Here is a 26,933-nt window from a genome sequence, read left to right as displayed (position 1 = left end):
CTTCCCTTATTCCAACTTCCCCTCTACCTGTTCCGATCCCCTGCTGCCCGCCCCGATGACAGCCTCAACACAGACTTCTCCCCCTCACCTATGTTAAAAAAAAACAGTCAACCAAGTAAATTTGAAGATCTAATTGGCTTTATTCAACCATTCATGAATTGGGAAGCATCCCATCTAGTAAACAGAAGAGCACTCTGAAAGGCTGTACAAAACGGCAGGTTTTTATAGGCAGGGTGGTGGGGCAAGGAGGCTACTAGTGAAAGAAAAGAAAGGATTGTTTCAGGCCAGGTCACCTTCTTTTTGGGGAAAGGTGAAGGTCTATCATGCAGATTATCTCTTCTTCCTTTGGGGGGCAGGTGTGGGAAATGGAGAGGGCCCATGTGACAGATGACCTCATTGGTGCTGACCAGAATATTCCAGACTGGCTGATTGACTTCTTTCCTGTGGAAGTTGAAACTGCCAGTAGGTCAGGTGCTAAATCTAGGTTTGGTATGGGCTTTAGCACAAGGAATACCATTCGGGGCTTTTGGTTTTCTCTTTAACACCTACAGTGGTGCTCTGGGCTCCTCCTCTCCCTTTCAAACCACCTAACAGATATCTGCATCCCTACAAGTCCCAAATTCACTTTCCTACAGAGGCCAGGGAGGTCATGCAAATAAGAGAAACGAGCTGGGTGGAAAGGATAAGCATCGGGGACAGGACCATGTGGTGAACCGGGAGAGCACGGTATTTCTAAGGTGGACAACCAATTGTTGCCAAGAGGAAGTGAACCCGCGGTGTCAGATCTCCCAGTTTTTCAACAGAAATCAAAAATTATGTTTCATATGAAACCTCCCAATTTATAAATGTTGAAAACTATTTTTTTAAGTCTCTGAATGCTATGGAGGACAACAATGTGAAAGCCAACCAAAGTACATTTGTGAGGCACGTGCACCACCACTTTATTGCCTCTGTCTACACTCCTCCACGTCCTCAGGGGCCTACTCCTTACTCGTTTCACAGTCTGGTTTCCAAACACCATATGCTGAAACTCAGTGCAACACTCTGGCTTCTTCTAGGTCCCCACCATCCCTAAACTGCCATGGCATTTGACGCCAGTGACAGATACTGATGACCAACTCACACTTCTGAAGTTCCCTCTCTTGGTGACCCTGCCGTGGTGTTTTCCTGGTTCCTCTTCCCTCTCTGACTTCTTCCCCAGTCCCTCTTCTTACTCCTCACCTCCCTCATCTAGAGCTCACAGGCTCTAGAGTGCAGGCTCAGTAGTTGTGGCGCACGGGCTTAGTTGCTCCGCGGCATATGGGATCTTCCTGGACCAGGGCTCGAACCCGTGTCCCTGCACTGGCAGGCGGATTCTTAACCACTGCGTCACCAGGGAAGTCCCACAGGGCAGTTTTCAACAGGATGATATTGTTTGAGCAGCAACAGTGCTTCCAACTCAGGGGACATATTTGGCTATGTTTCCGATCCTTGAATGCATATTAAAATCCCTTGGAGCAGAGGAATGTATTTCATCTGGGTTGTAGCCTGGCCTCAGGATATTTTAAAAGCTCAACAGGTGAGTCTTATGCACAGCAAAGTTGAGCACCACTGGTATACATGGTGACTAAGTAAGTGGGTCATTACTCAAAATTGGTGGGTCTCACCTTGTGCATACTGCTGCTTTCAGGGTCTGCCAGACATTACGGCTCCACATATTCATTCAACCATGATTTCTGACTGCCAAGGTGTGTCCTGCACCACGGGCCTAAAGGAAGGCAATGGAAGGCTGAGCTAGCATGGGTGCCGAACATCCTCTCTCAGATTAGACCTTGTATGATCTGAGTAAACCCTTCTGTGAAAGTAAACTGTTTGTTTCATTGGAATATAATTTGTAGAACCTTCTATTACAGCAAGGCTTTTCCTTTGGCTTATAAATGGAAACCTTCCAAATTTGTTCTCTATCGCTCTAATTCTGAATACCCTCTTAAATTCTGCATTTCCAACCGCCTGGTGGACATTGCCACTTCTCTTCTCCCCACTACCCACATCTTCTCCTCCTGCCCATTTCCCATTATGATGTTTCCACGCTCCCACCCGCTGGAGTGTGAAATCTTGACATAGTCCTGGACTCCTCCCTCTAGCTTCTCCCTTCTAATATTCATTCTTCTAGCTCACCTAATATTGATTCTTCTCTCACACTGTTTCTGCCATCTGGCTATGCCTCTCCATTCCCACCACACCTTCCAACTTAAGACATGGCTACTCCATGCCTGGCCTATGGCAATGGTCCTCAGTGCTCTCCCTGCTCCCAGCCTCTTCCTTAACCAATCCGTTGTACTCTGTGATTGTGTTTCCTCCTTCTTACAAACCCTTGTTGCACCCTGCAGGAATAAACTAAGACAGGCCTACAGCCTGGGTCTGCTGAGCTGTGTCACTCCACCACCCAGTCTCTTGAGTGAAGACTCAAGAGATGTGCTGAGCTTGATTTGGAACAGTTTCTTGCACCTGGTGAGTAGGCAGACCCAAGCCAGAGCCTACAGCACAGTCAGGCAGGTGGCCAGGAGGCTATAAATCCTGCCAAGAACGCAAAGGTGAACCTCTCACTCTTGGCCAAATGGTCACCCACAGAAGTAGAGTCAGCAGCACAGTGCCCTCTATAGGAACTTTGGGAGACCTATGCCTCCACCTGCGACCATGCCTAACAGTCTCCTGCCTTATGTAGTTACTTCCAAGTAGGGATGTTTCTGGATCTTTTGCCACTGAAGAACTTTTCATCCTCTTATTGTGTCTATTGGTATCTTTCTATATTCCACATCACCCTCCCAAAGTGACAGCCCCACAGATTTCCAATACTCAACAACTAAGATCCATTCTCCTTGGGGCCGGCATTCCATGCCCTTCCCAGTCCATCATCACCAGTCCTTCTGGCCTTGTCTCCCACTACACCTGGGCTCTGGTCCTATTAGGCTGCTGGCAACATTCATTAAACCAAGAAGGATGTGAATCATGAGATGCCCCATCCAAAAACCTATGGCCTTCCATATTTTCCATTAAGCTAAGAAAACACAACACATCTGAAGCTAACACTCTAGCATAATGTGCAATGTTGGAAATTATAATGAAAACTAATCTTGTTGATTTTAATAAGTTCTGTCCATGTCTCCCTTTAACATTACAATTATAATTTTACATAACACTTGATAGCATTTGAAAAAGCACTTTGCTTGCATTATCTCTTTAATCCTCACAACAATCCTGTGAATATTTACAGATGAGAAAATGGAGACACAGAGATATTACTTTGATTTTCCCAAGGTCACACAATTTCTGGGAGGCACAGATGGTTTCCAATCCCACATCTCCTGATTTTAAAATCTCATTAACATTCTACTACCCAGTCTTGCTTTATTTACCAATGTAAATCTCCACAATGTTCACCTAAACTCACAGACAATGAAAATTAATAAAACAAACTACTTACCTTTGAGAATTTCAGTGCAAAAGCTATGCTTTCTTGACACTTCTGATTCTTTTAGTGCTGTAATAAAGGGTATATGCCTCTCTACAGATCAGTGTCATTAGAAACCCCAACCAAGACTGGCCACAGATAGAGAAATGAAAGCTTGTAAAAAGCACTGGAATTGAACAAAAATGATAGTAATGAAAAGGTAGGAAGACAAACAGCATTTCAGCAACTACACTGTTCTGCACAGAAAGCTGCCCAGCATCAAATACTGGCCTCTTTATGTTGTCATGCAAACATCTAATTGCACCATTTACCTCTATAGTGCTGAAGAGAGACCAAACAAGCCAAATGCCATTTCTTTATTGTCGTTTGCCATGGATTCTAACACTCAAAGAAAGGAGTAGAGATTATATAAAACTGCAAGAATCTACTCTGTTCTAATACTGGTGAAGGTAAATATGCATCCCTGGAAAAACCCTTGGCATCCAGACGGAATGTGGGGCTGGGAACAGCAGACGTGAGTGAAGGAGGCATGGGATGAACTCCCAGGGCCTGACTCATGGAAAATGCGGGAAGGACTCAAATGGCTCCATTTATAAGTAATCAAATATGAACATTTTTCACAGAAAAAAATTTTACTCACTTTTAAAAAGAAATGCCTCCCATATCTTTGACTCAGCTATCCCACTTCTAGGAATTTACCTAAGAAGGAAACACACACACATACACACAAACACAAACCCATATGTGATAATCTCAACACACATACACACACACACGCACACACACCTACATGTGATAAAAGTCTTGGTTGAGATTGAGGAGGGTGTCAGAGGAAGACAACAAAGGGTTGAAAGAGATTTAATTTTTACTATATCCTTTTGTACCTTTGGATTTTTGTCCAATTGAACACCTATAACCTATATAAGAAATTAACTAATTAAACAAAAAAATTTTAATCCATGCTTCAAATACACATACTCTATAAGCCAGAAATATCTCCTTTAAAAATATTTACAAATAAGCCCCAAGAAGTCTATACAAGGATATTTGGTGCAGTAACATTTGTAATACAAAAGATTAGATGGAATCTAACTTCCTTTCCATCAATAGGAGAATGGTTCAATAAATTCCAGCACTTCCATTCAATGTAAAACTCTGCAGCCATGAAAAAGAATAATACATCCACATGCAAAATACTCTGCAAAATAAATTGTTTTTTTAAAGCCAAGTGAAGAACAACATGTATAGCTTACTCCCATTTTTTTGTGAAAATAGAGAATATATAAATATAAACATTCCTGTATATACTTTCTATATAGAAGGAGACTAAGGAAACTAGTAACAGTGGTTAACAGTTGGGAGGGTTTCTGAGAGGTTGATGGTTTTCGGTGTATACCTTTTTTTGTTTTTAATTTTTAGTCTTGGTATGCATTAATTTTTCAGTCAAAAAAAGATCTTTTAAAAATCAGTGCCTCACCACAATGACACAAAGAAAACCCACAGCAGCTACCTTTATCAATGAACTTTGTTCTTTATTCACAAATCTGAGTAGACAATCAAGCATTATCTAAGGAACAGCAAGAATCCAAAAGAGAAGGACCAAGACGAGCAAAGAAAACAACTGACCTGATACAAAAAAAAGCTACTTAGTACTCCCAGAGATATTTGAGATGATATTATAACCTTCTCCCTCCAAAAAAGAAAGGAATAGAAACCAAATTGTTCTTGGAAACTAAAAATATGACTGAGAAATATAAAAAGATCACACACATCATACAATCAAAAGAAAAGAGAAAATATGAAAGAAAAGTTGATACATAGAGGATAAATCCTCAAGAACACATATTTATCTCATAAAAGCTCCAGAAAGTAAGAAAAAAGAAATAGAGATAAAATAATGAAATATATGATTGAAAAAAATCTCCCAGAGCCAAAGAAAGACATGAGTCTTCATATGGAGTCCCAGTGAAAGCCAAGCAGAAAACATGAACAAATCCTTATGAAATTCAAGAATCCCAAGGATAAAGAGAAGGTTCCAAAAGACCTTCCTGAGGATGAAACAAACCAACAAAAGTTTCATACACAGGAATGAGAAACAGAATGGCATCAGATTTATCCTCAGTCACACTAAATGTTAGAAGACAGCCAAACAATGGCCTCAAATTCAGAGGAAGTAATATTGAAACTGAAATTCAATACCCAAGAATCCTATCAAATATGAGGGTAAGATAGATATAGTTTGAGACATAAAAAAAATGAGAAAGTTTATTTCCCTTGTACCCTAATATGGTACGCTTGCACCTAATATGGTTAATCTATATTAAAGAAAAATTACGGTTAAGCAGCTAGACAATCTTAAGATATGATGCTTTCTTGCATAAAAAAGAAAAATAAAGTGTCAGGAGAAACAAATACGGAAAAGAATGAGGTCTAAATCAACAGTGGCATGATCTTGAAAAATTGACAGTGTTAAAAAAAAAAAAAGTCCATCTGAGCTTTGTGCTTAGAACATTCTTTATGAACAACACTAGTTTTGTGACATTAAGATTATAGCTTCTCCACGAGTCCAATCATACTATTTGGTTTTGCAAAGAAAATATTTATATAATCATAATATTATAAAAACTCTTTGTTTTCCATTTTCAGAATCGACCTACAGACCAACATGTAAGGTATAAATATATATTACCACACAGAATATAAATATATCTTGACAAAGTAAAAGTAATATATGTGATGATAGCTGGGAGTTGGTTATATGGGAAGGGGAATTGGAAAGGATAGGAGTGCTACTTTCCTCATGTCAATCACAGGGAGCATGATTTTGTCTAAATCAGATCAAGAAATAGGGCTTAGGTGTATAATCTAAAGTTATAAAAGTAATCAATAGAAAAACTAAAATGTAATTAATGAAGTTAGTGTGGTGGAGGTAGAAAGAAAATGTGAAAACAGACCTACATTCACCAATTTTTATGGCATGGGGTCAACTGACACTGTTCAAAGTTGACAGACCACCTTAATGAGTGTTTGGGAGACATTTTACATAAAAATTAATTTTTTTTATTTTTTTATTTTTTGTGTGTGTGTGCTTTAAATATGTGTTTGGGGGGAGGGGAACACACACTTCTACTCAATTAAGAGAAACATTTATACCGTCCAGGTCTTTTATTTTCTTTACACCCATCATGCCATAAATTCATAGGGAATGGGCTCCAACAGTTCAGGCTCCTTTGCATCGGTTCTCATGAAGTGTGCTTCTCTGGGTGGAGCAGGCTGGCGCTTCAGTTGAACCCAAGTACCTTTCTCTTTGGCTTCCTTCTTTTTCGGATCATTTTCCTTCACCCATTCCAGGAAGCTATCTCGGCTCTTAGAGTGCTTAATATGATCGATACGCACATTAATTCTCTTGGCAAGAATCTTGCCCTTAACTTGTTTGTTTACAAGGATGCCAATAGCATGCTGGGTAACACTGTAGACTCTCTCAGTTTTGCCATGGTAACATTTGTGGGGCATTCTTTTTTGAACAGTGCCCATTCCCTCGCTATCTACAGTATCATCTTTCTTGTAGATTCGCACGTATGTGGCCAAAGGAACAACTCCATGTTTTCTAAAAGGCCTAGAGAACATGTAGCAGGTGCCCCTCCTCTTTCCCTTTGTGTTGGTCATTTTGGCGAATTACTGGAAGATGGCGGTTCTGGCCGAAAGGAAAAATTAATTTTTAAACATTTCTCAGTGGCTTCCTCTGGGAAGTAAAGTTAGGCTGTAGGGCAAATAAGTCTTTTCATTTTTGTTTTATCCACATTTATGCTATTTGAATTTTCACTTCAATGTTCTTATGCTTTTTTATAATTTTTTAAAATGTGCTTCTTGTACAAATGGGCTGCCCCATAAACTCTAATCAAGACATTTATATAAGTATTATTATGACTGATTCTAACAATAATAATGAATAATAAATATATTTTCCTGAGGGCATTTTATGTGCTAAAGGTTTAGTGAGCACTCCGATTGAATCATCACAACAATCATGTTATAGACACTATTATCTCTTTTATTTTATGCACAAGGAAACTAAGACTTAAGAGGTTAAGTAATTTTCCACAGTAACGCATCAAATAAGAAGCAAGGGGAGCTATGGCTTAAACTCAGGACTGTCTGACTTCAAAGTTCATGCTTAAAACCACTAACCCCCACTGCCTGTACTCATCCTATGATTTTGAACTAGCAACTTGCAGACTCCATTTTCTCTATCGACTATATCAGCTCTGAGAGATCTTTATTTGAATTCCAGGGTAGCTCCTTTGACTGAAGACAATTTCCAAGACCAACACTTTATATACCAGTTGCAGTAAATGTTAGAAGGTAGCAAAGCAATGGCCACAAATTCTGAAAGAAGAGAATTTTGACGAAAATTGAACACACAAGGATCCCGTCAAATGTAAGGTGAGATAGAGATATTTTCAGACACAAAAAGGACTGTGAAAAAAGGATGCATTTTGTGCTGTCTTAATAATATGTCTTATCCTGAGGCTTGTTTGAAGTTGGTAAACAGAAACATGTAGTTTCAAAAGAGATTTTGGTGTATATACCTATAAATTTTATTTCCTTTGTATCCTTTCACAAAAAATCACATGAAGATTTATTTCAGAAAGGGGGACTACACATCTCTGCACAATTGGACCATTAGAGTTAAAAAAAAAAAAAATTCTGTCATTCCACTTCCTGCAAGCTTTACAATTAGGAAAACAAAGAAAAATCCATTACTTCATGTGACAAGTAACTTAGTTTCTGCTTTTGGCAAACAGGAATAGATTCTGGTTATTCGGTCATTCAACTAGTGTTTGGAATCACATTGCTTTCTGCTAGGGAGATGACAGTGAACTATAGACATAGTTTTGAGCTGCTCACCGTAAACCAAGGAGTGGCTGGAGGGGTGCTTGAGGCCCCACCATCTCAACCAGCACCCCCATGCTTACCCTCATTACCATTCTTCTGATTTTTCATGATGATTTTAGTACTGGGAAAACAAAACTTCAAGCCCTCCATACATTCTTCCCCTTCAAAGAGATTGCAGTCCCAAAGCCATCCTATATAAAAATTCAGAAACCATCAGGAGAGCTTAGAGTCTTGTGGGGATAGACAAGCAATTAACCAGAATTATATAATCCATCACACATACATGGGTCATGAAGTAAAGTGTTCTGAGAGGTTTTTTTATTATTATTTATAAGGTTTTATTGTTATATTAAGTGGAAGAGCAGGAAGTTATGGACCAAGCCATGCAACATAGTTTCAAAGTAAAGGATTAGAATAATCAGTCACACTTCTTATCTACCATATACTTTGATAAGCTATAAATTGTATTTTTACATTTCAAAAGTATTTAAAATTTCCATGTGTCTCGTATAGGTATATACACCAAAATCTCTTTTGGAACTACATGTTTCTATTTACCAACTTCAAACAAGCCTCAGGATAAGACATATTGTTAAGATTACACAAAATGCATCCTTTTTTCAGAATCCTTTTCATAAACTCCACAGCCAGATATTTTGCAGAAGTCTCTTCAGCTTAAAATAGAAATTCTCTTCTATAGATAACTACAAAAGATTTGAGATGAAGAAGGTTAACTACTCTTTTGTGGGTCACAGCACTGATGTGCTTCAGCCCTCAGAGCACAGCTGAACTTTTACTCATTGACTGAGTCAGTTGCCACTTTCTTTCCCTCAATGTCTTTAAGCTGAGTTTGTTTTGGCACATTGGTTTATTAACACATGGACCCATATATGGTAAATTCATTTGATAGCTCCTCCCAATCCCTTGATACTAAATATTGAAGTTTGATTAGAGATGGAATAATGACGCTACTCATAGTAGAAGAGACCAAAATCCAGTCCTCTCTTCCCCTTTTGCTAAAAAGATGCTTACATTGTTTGGGTGTCTCCTCTCCTCTGTACATCCTGGTGCTCAGAAGAGGGGGGGGGGGCCCACTCCACACTGCCTGGTTTCCTGTTCTTATTATCAAGGATTAGTTTGGACATGGGCATGAGGTATAATTCTGGATACTATGATGTGTGGGAAATCTGGGAAAGGCTCTCTCTCCTTACTAACAAAAAAGATAGTTGGGGATAAACATCCCCTGTGCCCAGTGTCATTGTGTTTATGACCATTCCTGGAGCGGTGGCAGCCATCTTGCAACCATGTGGGGAACTAAGTCAACAGGTCCAAGAGGGTAGAACAGAAAGATGCAGAGAACTTACGTTCCTGCTCTGTTGAGCAACTGAATCGACCATTGAATCAATCAACAATCTGGAGCATTCACATTTGGACTTCGTGTTATGTGACATAATAAATATTCCTCATGTGTAAGCCACTTTGAGTCAGGGTTTTCTGTTACTTAGCAGATAAACACATCCAAACTGGTCCACATAGATTAGTTCTCTCTGTTTTCCCTTTCTTCCTCCACCCAGCCACCATTCTTAACATAATTTAATTGGTATTAACATTTTTACACAGGTAGATTTAGCTTTCTTCGGTGATAAATTTAAATTTCTCCTCATGTTTTAAACTTTACCTTGGCAATCTAGTTTAAGAAACTGATCTTATCAAAGATATCTGGTTACCATACCCATGGGGCACTAATAATATTCTTAAGGTCATGGAAGTAGCAGTATGAGGCTACAATGTTTTTTGATAGCTTAACATATCGGCTTTGACCAAAGACTCTTCCCTATTAAAAAAAAAAAGAAAAAAAAGAAACGAAAAAACTGAGTTATATGTGGAAGATTTCTAATTCTTATCCCAATTTTTTTTTTTTTGATAGACTTTCATTACAGCAACTCCTTAAAGCCTGACTCTTTGGCTTTCACAGTTTAATTTCTCGGCTTTGAGTTAATATTATTCCCTTAATCTCACTAATCCTCTAAGAAAGATGAACATAATGGTGAACTTCATGTAAGAAATATTCTATTAAATTTTTAAATGATTAAATTGTACACATAAAAATAAAATATGAATTTACATTGAATTTACATAACTTCCTGCCTAAATTCCTGAATTTTAAGCCATCTTTTCACCAATACCACTTCCAAATGTCTCTCTACGTGAGCTTTATCAAGACAAGTGTCAGAATTCATAAAATCAACCAAAGCAACTGAAAGGCCTATGCTAATAATAAATCATAACACAAGTCAAGGTTAATTACAATTAGATTTTAAATATTTTGCTTGAGGATGCTAAGCTTATTTAGTCTGGAACATAGTTTTAAAATGAAATGCTTATATATTGATATAAAAGATATAACAGTATAGTACAGCTGCGGGATAGAGGGAGGAAACACTATGTAGCACTTTTTAAACGTTACATATTAATCTCAAAAATAACAAAAATAAGCAGTTTGACCATAAATTATTCTCAGGACTTTAGCTTTAAAAAAAAAAAAATGTAAAGGCCATAATCTCTTAAGCACTTCAGGGCAATGACAATTTTTTAAAATTGTTAACTGGGAGGAAGCTAAAATGCCAACATTCATTTCTGGATTTTGCAGCCAACTTTGTCATACAAGTGCTTTACTAATATTTTTTTTCATACTTGTGTTCTAAAAGGCGTTCTCCGGAATAAAGCCTTAAGTTTAAATCAAAGACAAATTATTCAGAACCCACCCCACCATATTTGTAGTGGCTCTCTAGCTCCTTATAAGGAAAAATACTAGAGATGAGGTTAGAAATTTTAAAAGTAAATGTGAGGATGTGGTAAAGAATGATCTTATCCAGTCTGTAAAGTGGGTATGGGATTTTTAAAGTCCAAGAATAGTGGATAGTCTAATATGAAAGTGAATGAAGATACTCCTTAAGCAAAAACAGAAACCCTTTTTTTTAAGGAAAGCTTGAAGGAATTTTGAGAATTGTACTTTAGCTAAGGAAGATATAAACATCTGGGGGATCTGAGTGGAGGATATGCAGAGTTCTTATTTTTAGTAATTTTTCAAAAAGTCTAAAATTATTACAAAATGATAGGTTTTAAAATATTTTAAAATTATTACTATTTGGCATGAGAAATTAATTCAGTTGTCTAAAATGTTTATTTTCTGAGCAGGGTCATAATAGATAAGAAGATTATTGTGCTGGAAAAAGCTTCAATAAGTAGTCCATGGCCTCAATTCCTATCCTGGTTCTCAGTGATATTTAAAGACATCAATCTCCATAGATAGATTTTTACTTTCACACAGCTGAGTTCTACATAGAAGAAATAATTTAAAAGCTCCATGTAACATACGTCAATTATTTTTCAATAAAACTGGAAAAAAACTCCATGGACATTCACCTGAGTTTTGTTGGTATTTCAAAGCTGACTTAAACACACTGCTCTTCTATTTGGTGGCTTATCAGTTCCTGTCAAATTCCTTCATAACATTTCTATTTTTTTGGTTCCTTAAAAATAAAATGCAAAATTATCGACCTAAAATGCCCTATAATTAGAGACTCAATAGACTCTCAGAGCTCAAAACAATATTATAGATAATCCTACACTACACAGGGATGTAAAGGAACTTACCCAAAGCCACACAGTACAACCTAACATATCACATCACAAAACACGACACACCAGCCAATTGCAATGTGGGAACCTAGACTGGCTTATAAAAAGACATTCTTGTAACAACTAGAGAAATTTAAATATGGAATGGCTGCTAAATAATGTTTATGATTACTATTAACTTCCTTAAGTATAATAAAGTATTTCCATTGTCTTTATTCTTAGATGATACATGTTGAAATATTTATAACTTTTGAACTTACTACAAATTTTCAAATGGTGCAAGATATGTGTTTGTATGTGTTAATATATGTGTGTGTTACTACACTGAGTGGGCGAGATAAAGAAATTATGGCAAAATGTTAACAATTATTTAGGTGGAGAGCATATGGGAATTCAAGTTTTCTGTATGTTTAAATATACACAGTAGTCAGGAATTCCCTGGTGGTCCAGTGGTTAGAGCTCTGCACTTTCATTGCCGAGGGTTCGATCCCTGGTCGTGGAACTAAGATCCTGTAAGCCGTGCGGAGCAGCCAAAAAAAAGAAAAAGAAAAAAAAAATACACAGTCGCCCTGTACTTCACCAAAAGCCACAATAGCTCTCACAAAAATTGTACTAAGGACTTTGTTTAGAGCCTTATCGACTCTTTTTAAGCAGGCAGTTCTTAATGAAGTTGACTTTTCTGCTTTTCTTTAATACAACAGACTAGAAGCAAAAGTTAAAAGAGAGAGAAATGGATATTAGAGACAGTCACGATCCACTTGACAAACATTTATAAACAGTCTACCAGATTTGGGAGACAGCAATGACCACAATATGATCCTGGCCCTGAAGAAGCCCACAATCCAGCTGGTGACAAAGATATGCAAACAATTAGCCATAATGATAACTAAGATACCTGATACAGAGAAAGAAAATGAAGCAGTAGAAACAACTGTGTTAGTAACCAGTGCACCAACTCAAAACGATCACCACAAGACATAAGGAAAATGTCAAACTTTATTTCATATACATTTAGAAAGTTAGAGAAATTAACATTACACTTTATAAATATTATTGTGAAAGTATTTTATTATGTAAAGTTTTAAAGCTTACAGAGAAATGTTTACGTATCAAAAAATTTATTTCCCTGGTTAGGAAGAGTCAATATTCTTAAGATATCAATTCTTCCCAACTTGACCTATAGATTCAATACAATCCCAGTCAAAATCCTAGCAAGTTATTTTGTGTGGACAAAAATATAAACTAAAGCTTCTATGAAAAGACAAAAGACCCAGCATAACCAACACAATACTGAAGACGAATAAAGTCTGAGGATTGACATTACCTGACTTCAAGACATACATTAAGCTACAATAATTACCAAGACACTGTGGTATTGGTGAAAGAACTGACAAATAGATCAATGGAACAGAACAGAGACCCCAAAAATAGACCCACACAAATATAGTCAACTAATCTTTGACAAAGAAACAAGGGCAATTCAGTGGAAAAATGACAGTCTTTTCAACAAATGGTGTAACAATGGACATCCACATGCAAAAAAAAAAAAAGAATCTAGACACTGGCCTTACACATGTTGCAAAAACACTCAAATGGATAATAGGCCTAAATGTAAAATGCAAAACTGTAAAATTTCTAGAAGATAACACTGGAGAAAATCTAGGTGACTTCGGGTATGGCGATGAGTTTTTATATAGAACACCTAAGGCACAATCTATGAAGGAAAAAATTGGTAAGCTGGACTGCAAGAAAATCAAAAACTTCTGTTATGCAAAAGAGACTGCTAAGAAAATAAAAAGACAAGCCAAAGACTGAGATAAATATTTATAAAACATATCTGATGAAGGACTTGTATCCAAAGTATACAAAGAACTCTTAAAATGCAACAATAAGAAAACAACCTAGGGACTTCCCTGGTGGCACAGTAGTTAAGAATCTGCCTGTCAATGCAGGGGACACAGGTTCAAGCCCTGGTCCAGGAAAATCCCACATGCCATGGAGCAACTAAGCCCGTGCGCCACAACTACTGAGCCCACGTGCCACAACTACTGAAGCCCGCAAGCCTAGAGCCCGTGTTCCACAACAAGAGAAGCCACCCGAATAAGAAGACCGTGCACTGCAACGAAGAGTAGTCCCCGCTCGCCGCAACTAGAGAAAGCCCGCACGCAGCAACAAAGACCCAATGCAGCCAAAAATAAATAAATTAATAATTTTTAAAAATTTTTAAATAAATAAAAAAAAAATCCCAATCACAAAACAGACAAAAGATCCAACTAAATAAACCAGATCCAACCTCACTAGAGAAGATATACCGATGGCAAATGAGCATATAAAAAGATGTTCAACATCATATGTCATTAGATAATTGCAAATTATTATAAAACATCAATTGGATACAACTACATACCTATTAAAGTGGCAAAAATCAAAAAAATGAACAATATCAAATGCTGGCATGGATGTGGAACAACAGGAATTCTCATTCATTGCTGACGGGAATGCAAAATGATACAGCCACTTTATAAAAACAGTTTGGCAGATCCTTACAAAATTAAATATAGTTTTACCATACAGTCCAGCAATCACACTCCTAAGTATTTAGTCAAATGAGCTGAAAGTCACATCCAGACAAAAACCTGCGCACAAATGTTTACAGCAGCTTTATTCATAATTGCCCCAAACTGGACGCAAACAAGATAGCTTCCAAAAAGTGAATGGATAAACAAACTGTGGGACATCCATACAATGGAATATTATTCGGCAATAAAAAGGAATAAGCTATCAAGCCACTAAAAGGCATAAAGAAATCTTAAATGCATACTGCTTAGTGAAAAGAACCAGTCTGAAAAGTCTACATACTATATGATTACAACTATATGACACTCTGGAAAAGCCAAAACTATAGTGACAATGAAAAGACCAGTGGTTGCCAAGAGTTCAGGGAGCGGGGTGGGAAAGGGATAAATAGGTGGAGCACAGGATTTTTTACAGCAGTGAAACTGTTCTGTAGGATACTATAATAATGGACACAAGACATGATGCATGTGTCAAAACCCATAGAACTGTATGACACAAAGAATGAACCCTAATGTAAACTACAGACTTTAGTTAATAATAATGTACCAATATTGGTTCAGCTGTAACAAATGTACCACACTAATGCAAGATGTTAACAAGAGGGGAAACTCTGAGCAGGGCAGAGAGGGAACTCTGTACTACCTGCTCAATTTTCTGCAAACCTAAACTGCTTTAAAAAAATAAGCCTGTTAATTTTTAAATTTTTGTGTGTGTGTGTAATACTCATTTGCCCCAAATACCAAATAACGAAGCTCTATTAGAGTAAGCATGTGTTGCTCACAGTTAAGTCTTTACCTACACTAAATTGGCTTTTTGTGAATTGTCAGTCACTTTCAGAAATGCTCAAATAATGAGCACATAAATTATGGGTAGACCCTGGGCAGGGTTTCGAAAAGTGTGGTCTTCAAACCACCCGCACCAAAATCATTTGGATGCTTGTTAAAAATCATATCCCTACTAAATCATAACCTCGAGGGGTGGGCAATCTGCATTTTTAACAAGTTCCCTGGGGATTGTGATGCATGACAAGTGTGGGAAGCACTGCATTAACAGTGTATAAGGATACTTAAGGACTACTTTTATTTTACTGCTTATAAAAAGCAAACAATTAAAACATACCAGCTGCCCAGTAATTGAGAACAGGTTTCCCTTCATCTCCCTGGCACAAGATGACAACCAGTGACTTATTTTGCAGTTTCAGGAATTCCAGCCATAAGGACTAAATTCTCCAGAAACACTTTATTATATAACACCATGTTTTTTAAAACGCTGGTTTTTCAAGAAAGAAATAACGAGACAGTGAAAACTACGATGATGCTTATGACCCTTCTGTGTTTTTTTTAACTGAACACTTTTGAATCATACTTTTAATAAAGGATTAAAGAAGAAGCTTTCTGAGGCTTTTATCATTTATTATTCCCCAAATTGAATAAATATTTTTAAATAAAATTCTCAGAGGACATTGTCAATTCCTTTTATCTGGGAAAATTAATTTCTTTGAAATCATTTTGGTCTTGCCCTTTTCAGGAAGGTATCATTTTACTGCATCTATATCAAAGAAGGTCAGTCACAGAGTCAGAACACAGGGCCACGCTTCATGACCATGTCCCACAACAATCATAGAGTGTGCCTGATCAATCCTGGCTGTCAGCATTTCTTTGACTCTCCACCTTGCCCTTTTGTGACCTTGGCAATCCAGCTTTAAGCTGTATGATATTGTTATTGCCCCAATTTATCCAGTGGTCAAACTTCAAGCAATCTTAGCCATTCTGAACATAGCAGAGACATGTGTCTTTTAAATCTTTGCCTTGTCTTTCTGCATCCTTTCCCTCTTCAGCCAACAAATCATTTATAGTCCTTCCTTAGTGGAAACAATCTGATGTTAGTCATTTATACTTATAATCTAAGGCAGTGCTGGCTCAAACTTGAGCATGCATCACAATCATCTGGAGGGCTTGTTAAAAGACAGATTGCTGGGCCCTACCCCCAGCTTCTGATTCAGCGGGTCTGGGATGGAGCCCAAGAATGTGCGTTTCTAATGAATTTCCATCAGGTGACGCTGATGCTGTTAGTCCAGAGACCACGCTTTGAGAACCACCGATATAAGATAATTTGCCACCTTACTTCTGGTATTTGCACCAGATCATGTTGTGACAGGTACGGTAATTATATAAGTTGTTCCAAGACTCATCAGAGTGAGAATCCTAACTAACCACCCATAGATAGTATACGACAGACGATGCAAATTGACAATTCCTTTTGACAGTGGTCAAGGCCACCATATATAATTGCTTTTCTACTGTCCTAGAGAAGATCATGCAACAAACATCTCAAGTTAGCATGTGAGCGCTCTTGCCTTTTATCTGTTAATCAGCTCTTAACTAGCTAAGCTGCTCATCTGTCCCTGTCCTAAGCACTTTCACTCAACTTTCAATTGCCTGCCTTGTAGTCTTGGCTAATCTATTGGACTTGGATCCACTCCATGAAGACCTACCTCTTCCCATCAGAGACCCACACCCCCACTGCCACCCTGCAGAACCCAACCTGCCTTTCTGACCTCTAGTCATGGATCCTCTCCATCTTGAGGAGTTTCGGCCCAATTCCTTCCTGGTCTCCTAGGCTTCTAGATGTGTGATATACCTCTGGCGTCAGTCCTCTTGGCTGCCTCCCTCGGCACGACTTGGAGAAGAGAGTTTATTCTCTTTTAAAGGTTATTAGGAGAATGCCAGAGCCAAGGTGAGGCCAGGGCCACTCTGGGACCTGGGTAATGAAAGTGTCCCTCAGTAGATGGCAGGAGAAAAGGGAGCCTTCACACACAGGAGTATACGATTGAAGAAATATCAAATCCTACATTCTTTGATTTTCTCTGATATTTTCCTTAGTGCAGTGCCAACCAGAATGGTTTCTCACCTTCAGATAAGAGTTGCACACTCTGCTGAAAGATGTTGCGCTAGGAAGATCAAGATTAAATCCAGAAGAAACCAAGCAACGAGAAAAATGGGCTACTTGGCCAGCAGAGGGCGGCAGACCACATCACAAGAGGGACGCCATCCCCAAGCAGCTCTTCCCATAGGAAGTCCAGGTCTGTAACTGCCGGGTAACTACTGGGGATTCTAAAGGGAGTACATTGGAATATTATTAATTACTTCCATGTTATTACTCCTCATAACAAGATGCTAACAAGAAAATGTCAACATTGTATGAGAAAAGAGCATCGGACCTGGAGTCTGAAAAGCCAGATTCTAGCATTTTCTGTTTGACTTGACCAACAACTCAGAGCTTCCATTTTCTTACCAGTGAAATGGAGGGAAAAAGTAATAAAAGCAATCAATACCAATCACCTGTGACCCATCAACCTCACAGGTTCGTTGTGGGAGCGGATAAGTAAAAGGAAAAAATCTATATGCACAAACATTAGTCATTTCCCAGGTTGTGAACTCAAAACAAAAGAAGTATGTTAACCCCAAAAGGTCACCTCAGCTCTTCCTTCCACACGTCCCGATGCCGAGGAATACTTTAACCTTATCATCACAATTGTGGAGAGAGATTTTAGGCACTGGTCTGCAGGGATAGAGGGGATTTCTGGAGTAGGAGCCCATTCAGGGAGGCACTAAACCCCACTCCGTAATTAAAGGCACAGACCACTCCACCCCAGTCCCAGGTACTTAAGTGAGGCTGGCAAAAGAGAAGCCAGGAGCCACAGTGCAGAGAATTGAGGGAGGAAAGATTAAAGAGAAAGACTAAATCTAGGGTTGTCTTTCCCAAACAATTACTGGAAAATTGCAGAACCGGTCTGCCCCAGGGAACCTCAGGGAAAATATTACTTTGATTGTGTGATGGCATCTTTCACAGAGCACACAAGAGGCCTGGCCGGCATGGCAAGGCAGAAGCTAAGAGCTCTGGTAGGTATATTATGCCTTTATGGAGTTGCTATGCTAAATGTTGAAAGATGCACAAAATTTAACTGTCAAAGTTAAAATCACAAACTCTGGACTAAACTACAAGACAGAATTCCAGACGATTTCATTCTATTTTTGTGTGACAGGCTATTAATTGTCATCACTGCACAGAATTTTGATTTTAGGACAGCTAAGATTTCTCTTGCCTCAAGTCCCAACCAACACTGTCCTCTCTGCTGCAGATATTTCTCTAACCAATCTTCCTGTCATTTGCTTCACGGGCTTGTTCAAATTGACACTTGAGAGTTAATTTACACCTTCCTATCTTACAAAAACAATCCCAGAAGAAGGTACCAGATGATCTATCCCATTTGAATTAAAATTCTGATTTTCAGTCTCTGCTATGGATTATATACATGGGAATCCTTGAGGGGGACCCTCACAGGAACTAGGAAATGTTTTCTATCCTTTAAATTATTTTCTCAACATATCCATGCTGGTTACTTTTAAATCTATCTATTCCTTAAAATCTAGCTAACAAACAAATCATTATAAATACTGCCATTTTAGGGAAACAAATCATAAAACCATTGAATTCTTCTACAAGGAAGTCATTAATTCAGATAACTGAATTCGAACAAGTTTTGGAGCGGTCATATCTTTTCTGAACCTTAGAACAGATCTAGGGCCCTTTTTAAGTTGCAGCTAATATGTATTGGAATTTTTTAAAGCTAACATATACAAAGACCAACATAGGTTTCTTTTGAATACACATGGTATTAAGCTATCCACTGACACTGCCTGTTGCCTGCCTGCCTGACACATGATAATAACACATTTCCCTGCCCAAGTGAAATGAGACAGGGCCAAGTGAATTGCTTTGGCCAATGAAATGAGAGAAGACATGCGCTCGTCACTTTCAGGGAGAAGGCCATAAGAGCCCATGCCCGATTGGCCTGTTCGCTCTCCCAGTCACCCTGTCCAGTTATCTAGCCTGGATTCTGAGTGAATAAACTGTGAATCAGAGACCCCTTAGAGGCAAAATGGACATGTGATGCCAAGGGTTAGAAACAATAAATCTTTGCTGTCTTAAACCACCGAGATTTTGGCATAATCCAGCCTAATCCAGCCTATCCTGACAGGCCAGATTCAAAAATCTGGCTCTGATACTTATTATCCTTGACTACACAGGCAAGTTCTTAAAACTCTCTGAGCCTCAGTTTCCGCCATCATAAAAATGAGGATAATAATACCTTTCTTAAATGAGAAGCTACGTGCAAAAATACCTTTTACATAGTAAATTTTCAATATAGATTAATAATAGTTGCTATTATTATCACTTGTTCTTATAGAAGAGAATCTGAAAACGGGCAGTGCAAGAGCAGAATAAACATTTCCACTTGTTCTTCTTTGAAAAATGATAGGTTAAGGACTGCCACTTACATTTTCTAGTTAAACAAGCCCTGTACAGGAAATACAAATTTTATTAATAGCAGTACTGGCATCTTATGAATGCAGAAAATAATGAATATATAGATGTTAATACACAGCAAGTCAATTCTGATAGTGAGGGATTTATTTATTTACTCAATTTATGACATTGTGACCTTGAAACTCTTATGCAAAAAATCCATTAATTCCAATTTATAAAGTACATGAAACTAGCAACAGGGTGGTAATATGGATAAAGGACAACACATGAAGAATTAGAATGGCTTTTAAAGCAACATTTGTCTGCTCCCTTCTCATTAAACCTGTTTTAAAAGGTGAGGTATGTCCCTGACCCTAAAAATTAAAATTCTTCACCCCAATCAGTCTGGGTTTGTACACTGAGATATATTGCCTTCCTCCACAAGCACTAAAAGATTTAATAAACCCCAGGGTAGCCAGAGATAAATTTCTTAATAGAAATTCAATTTGCAGGATTTAGATATTATTTACTTCCTGATTGGAGAGCAATTTGTGAACCTTACCCAACATGGCTGCATAACTTCTTCCTCTGGCAATAGGAGTAAAATTGATTGGATCTTTTCATGGAATAATATACGGATTGATATAAATTTTTTGCTCTCGCATCTCAGTATCACCTTGCTATTTACTTTTTGTCAAAATAATCCTAGCATGCCAGGCACCAGGCAAAACATAGATATTTATGTAAAAATGTTCGTCTTTTGTTTAGGAAATGATTCTGTCTGTAACAGATTCTTTCTGCTCGCCACATTCACAGAGGAGAAAAAAAGATAACTGAGGCTTGTCCATTTATCCCACCTTTGTCAAAAATCTGCTGACACAAGCCCTTGCTTCTCATTTGTACTAAGAACTCCGTGCCTCATTTTGCACTTCCAGAGCTATTAGTTCTCTTCAGTAATCACTCAGGACTTAATTATACCCTCAGAGCCAGAAAAGATGCATCTACTAGCCATGACAACGTGCCTGCCTGTCAGTTGCACAGGCCAGTTGGAGGCCTTGGCTCTTTGGACTTGGCTGTGTTTCATGCAGCACTGCCAAGACAAGATAAGTCCATGTGGGCACTGCAACACAGGACTCTCAGAGCCTAAAGGAAAATAAATCCTATTACGTTCTCTCTGAATGTATCAGTTCAGGTCATAAATACTTGGACACAGCCTCTCTTTCCCATGAGGGAGTCGCTGCTGGGAATGGGAAGCATGAACACATGTGGCTCTGCAGTGCCATTCCCAGTAAGCTGTGCCCCCTGAATGACCTCTCTGACCAACTGTTAATCATTCAGCTACACTTAAATTGAGAGGGAAAATAACAATAATAAAACTAAAACACTCAACTTTCATAGCACATTATAGGACAATTTCATGCAGGACCCAGGAGCCAGATAACATGGAGAGGGTATTTCAAAGTTGAAAACTGCCTTTGATTCTCTCTGGGGATAGGACAGAGGACACAGTAAAGGAGACACCTAATTGAAACTGCCCAGAAGCCTCCAAGGGCTTCAGGCTGAAAGTCACCGAGCACGATGTGGAAAACGGCTGGGTAGCCTGCATTTCCTTTGGACCACAAACCCTGAATCTGGTTGTAATCATGGTCGTTACTGATCAGAACTGGACTTTAGTTGATGGCATACGAAGTGGTACAAGGACATGGGCACTTGTGTGCAAATGTACACAGTTCATAGACTTTACTCTCAAATTCCCACACTGTGCTCATCAAAACAGTATAGGAGCTGACCCCAAGAGGAATATTCATCCAAAACAGTCAGTTACAAGATAGGCCAAGGAAACTGCAGCCAGAGAAAGGAATTCTAACATTACAGATGTTTGACTGTTGTGTGCAGAAAAGCAAAGAAAATGAGAAACAGAAGCACGAAGCTGAGGTTGGAAAGTTTTCTCTCCTGAAGGCCTTGCCCACAACAGGAGCTCTTCAGAAAGCACAAACTGCCACAAAGGCACCTCTAAGAAGATAATCAACGAGAAGGGTTCACCCCCACTGTTAAAGATCAGAAAGCTGCAGGCATCCTGGTCTCAGCCTAGAACATCACAGATCAGAGAGACCTGGCTTAGAAGCCTTAGGTAAGAAATAATCATAGTTTATTTTGAAAACATACACTCCAATTAAAGATGTGCCTCCTCCTGCTTTAGGACCAGCATCATTCGAGACCTATTTTTAAAACAATCAAACAAAAGCCTAACTCTGAAGATTTTCATTAAGGGGAGCTGTTTGGGGAGCCACAGAGGTATAAATTACAATATACAACACACAGTAACACTCTAAAAATTCTCCTGACTCATCTCTGTCCCCCAAGTCCTACTTCTTGGAACAGCTGCCCCTGTTCTTATTCTCTCTCTTAAAATATTCCAGCATCAGTAAGCTCTACTTCTCACTCAGCTGTCAGCATCTTTCCTTTATTACTCAGATAGTTTCAGGCTCTTTCTTACATTCAGTCCACCAATCTTCTGCAGCTTCTTCAGTTTTTATCTCCAAACATTTCCCCAACTAGATCCAGTAGTTCTACAAGGAAGAATCTTGCTTCTTGACAAGACAGAAGAAGGAAAAGTTTTATATAAATTGCATTTTGAATATTCATTTTTCGGTGTAGAGATACAGAGACTCTCATACACCACAGTTATAGGCTATATGCAGAAGCTAAAGTCATTAAAATATTTACTAATGAACTGATTCTGTTTATCCCACACTTCTCACAACTTCATCTATCACTCCCGCGCTCTCTGAGGTCAGGATTTGGGGTATCTGGCTGTATTCGTTTCTTATTACTACACTAAGTCCCTTAAAACAACACGCATTTATTCTTACAAATCTGGAGGTCAGGAGTCTGAAATGAGTCTTGAGGGGCTAATAACAAAGTGTTAGCAGGGCTTCTTCCTTCTGGAGGTTCCCGGGGAGAATCCGTTCCTTGCCTCTTCTAACTTCTAAAAGGAGGCAGGCTTTCCTTGGCTGGTGGCTGCATCGTGCCAATCTCTCTTTTTTTTTTTAACATCTTTATTGGAGTATAATTGCTTTACTACTGGGCATATACCCTGAGAAAACCATAATTCAAAAAGAGTCATGTACCACAATGTTCACTGCAGCTCTATTTACAATAGCCAGGACATGGAAGCAACCTAAGTGTCCATCGACAGATGACTGGATAAAGAAGATGTGGCACATATACACAGTGGAATATTACCCAGCCGTAAAAAGAAACGAAATTGAGTTATTTGTAGTGAGGTGGATGGATCTAGAGTCTGTCATACAGAGTGAAGTAAGTCAGAAAGAGAAAATCAAATACTGTATGCTAACACATATATATGGAATCTAAAAATATATGGTTCTGATGAACCTAGGGCCAGGACAGGAATAAAGACACAGATGTAGAGAATGAACTTGAGGACACGTGAGGTGGAGGGGAAGGGGAAGCTCTTGCTTCCATCATAGCAGTTACTACTAACAGTGATCTCCTGCCTTTCTCTCATAATGACCTTTATGACTGCATCAGACCTACCCCAGTAATCCAGGATAAGATCCTATCTCAAGAGCCTTAACTTAATCATGTCTGCAGAGTCCCTTTTGCCATATAAGGTGACATTCACAAGTTCTGTGGGTTAGGATGCAGATGCCCTTGGTGGGGGCCATGGGGAAGGGGGCTATCCACACTATCAGATGTCACAAACTGTACAAAGACTCAGCACAATGCAAGACAAAGTAAATTGCCAGACTCGCAAAAGATGAATGAATTCATTAAGTCAACAAAAGTTATGATTGAGAACTGCTGGAATTATGAGCAAAGCTATTGACAAATCATAATTCAGCAGAGATAGAACCCTTTACAATTGAAAAATATAGAAAATCAGCAGGGATAATAACAGCTGGGTACAGAAAAGAAAAAATTATTTAAATACCACCTGATTAAGAGAGAATCTTTGGAAAACTGATAAAGCTATCAAATTTTTTTGTTCATGATGCAAAAATGTGAAATAAATGATATCATATATATGATCATACAGTTGTCTTAGAAGAAAATTTTTTTTTACCAAAAATGAATCAATCTTGATGAATTCCTTGTTCATTTTAAGTTTATAGTTGTAATTATTGTTAATGTTATTCCAATAAGGAAACTTATTTTCATAAGTTTTAGTTTTAGTTTTCAAGACAAGTAACTAGTTTAAACTTTTTTCACTATGTACAGAATGTACATTCCAGGAACAGGGGAGGAAATAGCAAAGTCATGGAGGAGGGACTTCCCTGGTGGCACAGTGGTTGAGAATCTGCCTGCCAATGCAGGGGACATGGGTTTGATCCCTGGTCCGGGAAGATCCCACATGCCGCAAAGCAACTAAGCCTGTGTGCCACAACTACTAAGCTTGTGCTCTAGAGACCGCAAGCCACAACTGCTGAGCCTGTGCATCTCAACTACTGAAGCCCATGCGCTCTAGGGCCCAAGTGCCGCAACTACTGAAGCTCGTGCGCCTAGAGCCCGTGCTCCGCAACAAGATAAGCCACTGCAATGAGAAGCCCGCGCGCTACAATGAAGAGTAGCCCCTGCTCGCCGCAACTAGAGAAAGCCCACGCACAGCAACAAAGACCCAACACAACTAAAAATAAATAAAAATAAATATAAAAAATATTAAAAAAAAAAAAAGTCATGGAGGAACTGAAGTCTTCCCCACCCTAAAGCTATTTTACTATACTGTGTTTCTGAGCATGGCTGTATGCCATGACAGGCGTACTCCAGGACCTGTCTCTCCCTGTCATAAGGGGATAGATGAGACTCACTAGATGTGTAAAGAGTGAACTGTGATAGAAAGATCAACAGTATAAGGGAGAAAATCTGGTCCTAGGCTCTTTTCAAGACTTGTCACTTTTGTGACTTTGAGGAATGAGGATGTTTGGACCTCTCAGAAGATCTCTGCTTCCTCTATAAAATGAGAGTATTATTCATATTTGTCTTCATACATTTGTTAACTTCAAGAAAATTCACCTTAGGACTTCCCTGGTAGCACAGTGGTTGAGAATCCACCTGCTAGTGCAGGGGACATGGGTTCAATCCCTGGTCCAGGAAGATCCCACATGCCGCAGAGCAACTAAGCCCATGTGCCACAACTACTGAGCCTGCACTCTAGAGCCCGCGAGCCACAACTACTGAGCCCGTGTGCCACAACTACTGAAGCCCACACTCCTAGAGCCCATGCTCTGCAACAAGAGAGGCCACCGCAATGAGAAGCCCGCACACTTCAACAAAGAGCAGCCCCGCTCGCCACAACTAGAGAAAAGCCCGTGTGCAGCAACAAAGACCCAATGCAGCCAAAAATAAATAAATAAATTTATTAAAAAAAAAAAGAAAACTCATCTTAAAATTCAGATGAATAGCTTGTAAGACTCAGTATTAAATTAAAGACGCCATTTAGTGCTACCCCAGTAAAGACACCAACAGGAATATTTGGAATGAAACAAGCTAATCCTAAAGTAAGTAAAAAATAAACTCACAAAATAGTCAAGAATATTCTGAGAAAGGACAGTAATGAGAAGGTAAGCCCAACCAGAGAGAAAAAGATACTATAAAGTTATAACAATTAAAGCAGTATGGTATTACGCCTGAAAGTACAGAACAATAGAGCAGAACAGAGAGTTCTGAAATGGACTCAAATACATACAGGCACTTAAGATATGATAAAAGCGTCCTTCTAAATCAGTAGGTGAAAGATGAATTGTCCAATAAATGTTGTCAGAACAACTGAGTAGCCACCTGGGGAGAAATATATTTCTACTTTTTACCTTTCACAAAAATAAATTAAGGATGGATAGAAGCTTTCAACATACAAAATGAAACCATTATAATTGCTAAAAGAAAACATGGCAGAAATTTTTACTATCTCACATTAGGATGGTCTTGAAACTACTTTAAAACTGTAACATAAAAAATGATGAATTTGACTATATAACAATTTTAAATTTCTATTTGAAAAGAAATCACAAAGCGGAGAAAGATAGCCCCACTGTTCTTTCTATTCTTCTTGCATGACTCAGGATATTTTCACTTTCTATTCCCTCTGCCTGAAAATGCTCTTTCTCCAGCTTGCAAATAACAAACAGAACACATTTGCAATACATACAGAGACTCTAACAAATCAATAAGAAAATATCAACATCTCGAAGGAAAAAATGGACAAAAACAGTGAGTCACAGAAAATGAAATACAAATAAATGGCTTTCCAGCATATTAAAAGGTAGTCAACCTTACTGAAAATACGTGAAACTCACTTATGATTCCACTTTTTAACTATCAGACTGGAGAAAAACAGAAATTTAACTGTATATTATATTGAAGAGGTGAAACAAATACTCTTCCACAATGTTGGTGGGCATATAAGTAAAACAACTGTTGGTTCGTAACCTCGGGAATTCCCAGGTGAAATCAGACATCGGTCCCTGTACAGGGAGGGCAAGGAGAGACTGAAGAAAGAGGTAGGCCACTCCAGATTAGTATGTGGCAGGTTTAATAAGCAAGGGAACTTACATATGAGGCTTGTCTTGGGTGGCCACAAGACAAGTGGATCTCCTCACCCACCCACCAGATTCTTAAAAGTTTATACAGAGGCCTTAACTGCATTCAGTCACACATAGTGTCCAGATGTCTCAACAGCACATTACTCTTTCAAGGCTGCGCTGCGTCCTTGAAAACAGCTCCAGCTATGGGAACAGTGGGCAGAATGTATGTTCCAGGGACATGGGTGGGGGTGAGGAGCCTGCTATTGCCCAGGTCCAGCTTGCAGGTCAACCAGTGGTCACACCCTCTCAATGACCTCTTCCAGCAACAACCTCTTTACAGAGATATTTGGGAATATCTATAAAAACATAAATGCACAAATTTTTGACACATTAAATGTCTATGAAAATTTTACAGATACAATTTCTGACACTAATATACCCTATAAAAATACTCTCACATGTATAGAAATAAGCATGTAAAGGAAAATTAAAATGTAACATTTTATTGGTGA

At 38.6% G+C, this 26,933-nt stretch overlaps 1 pseudogene across 1 annotated transcript; it reads right to left on the bottom strand.

Moving 5' to 3' along the window:
* Positions 1-1,412: 1,412 nt before the first annotated feature.
* On the bottom strand, positions 1,413-26,521 carry LOC309667150 (large ribosomal subunit protein eL21 pseudogene; annotated as a pseudogene). The gene has a single exon. The product of its transcript is annotated as a large ribosomal subunit protein eL21 pseudogene (transcript).
* Between the last annotated feature and the right edge of the window lie 412 nt (positions 26,522-26,933).

Source organism: Balaenoptera physalus (assembly GCF_965194825.1).
Source record: "Balaenoptera physalus genome assembly, chromosome: 9".
Classification (NCBI taxonomy): Eukaryota; Metazoa; Chordata; class Mammalia; order Artiodactyla; family Balaenopteridae; genus Balaenoptera; species Balaenoptera physalus.
This window is presented reverse-complemented; position numbering and strand designations above follow the sequence as displayed.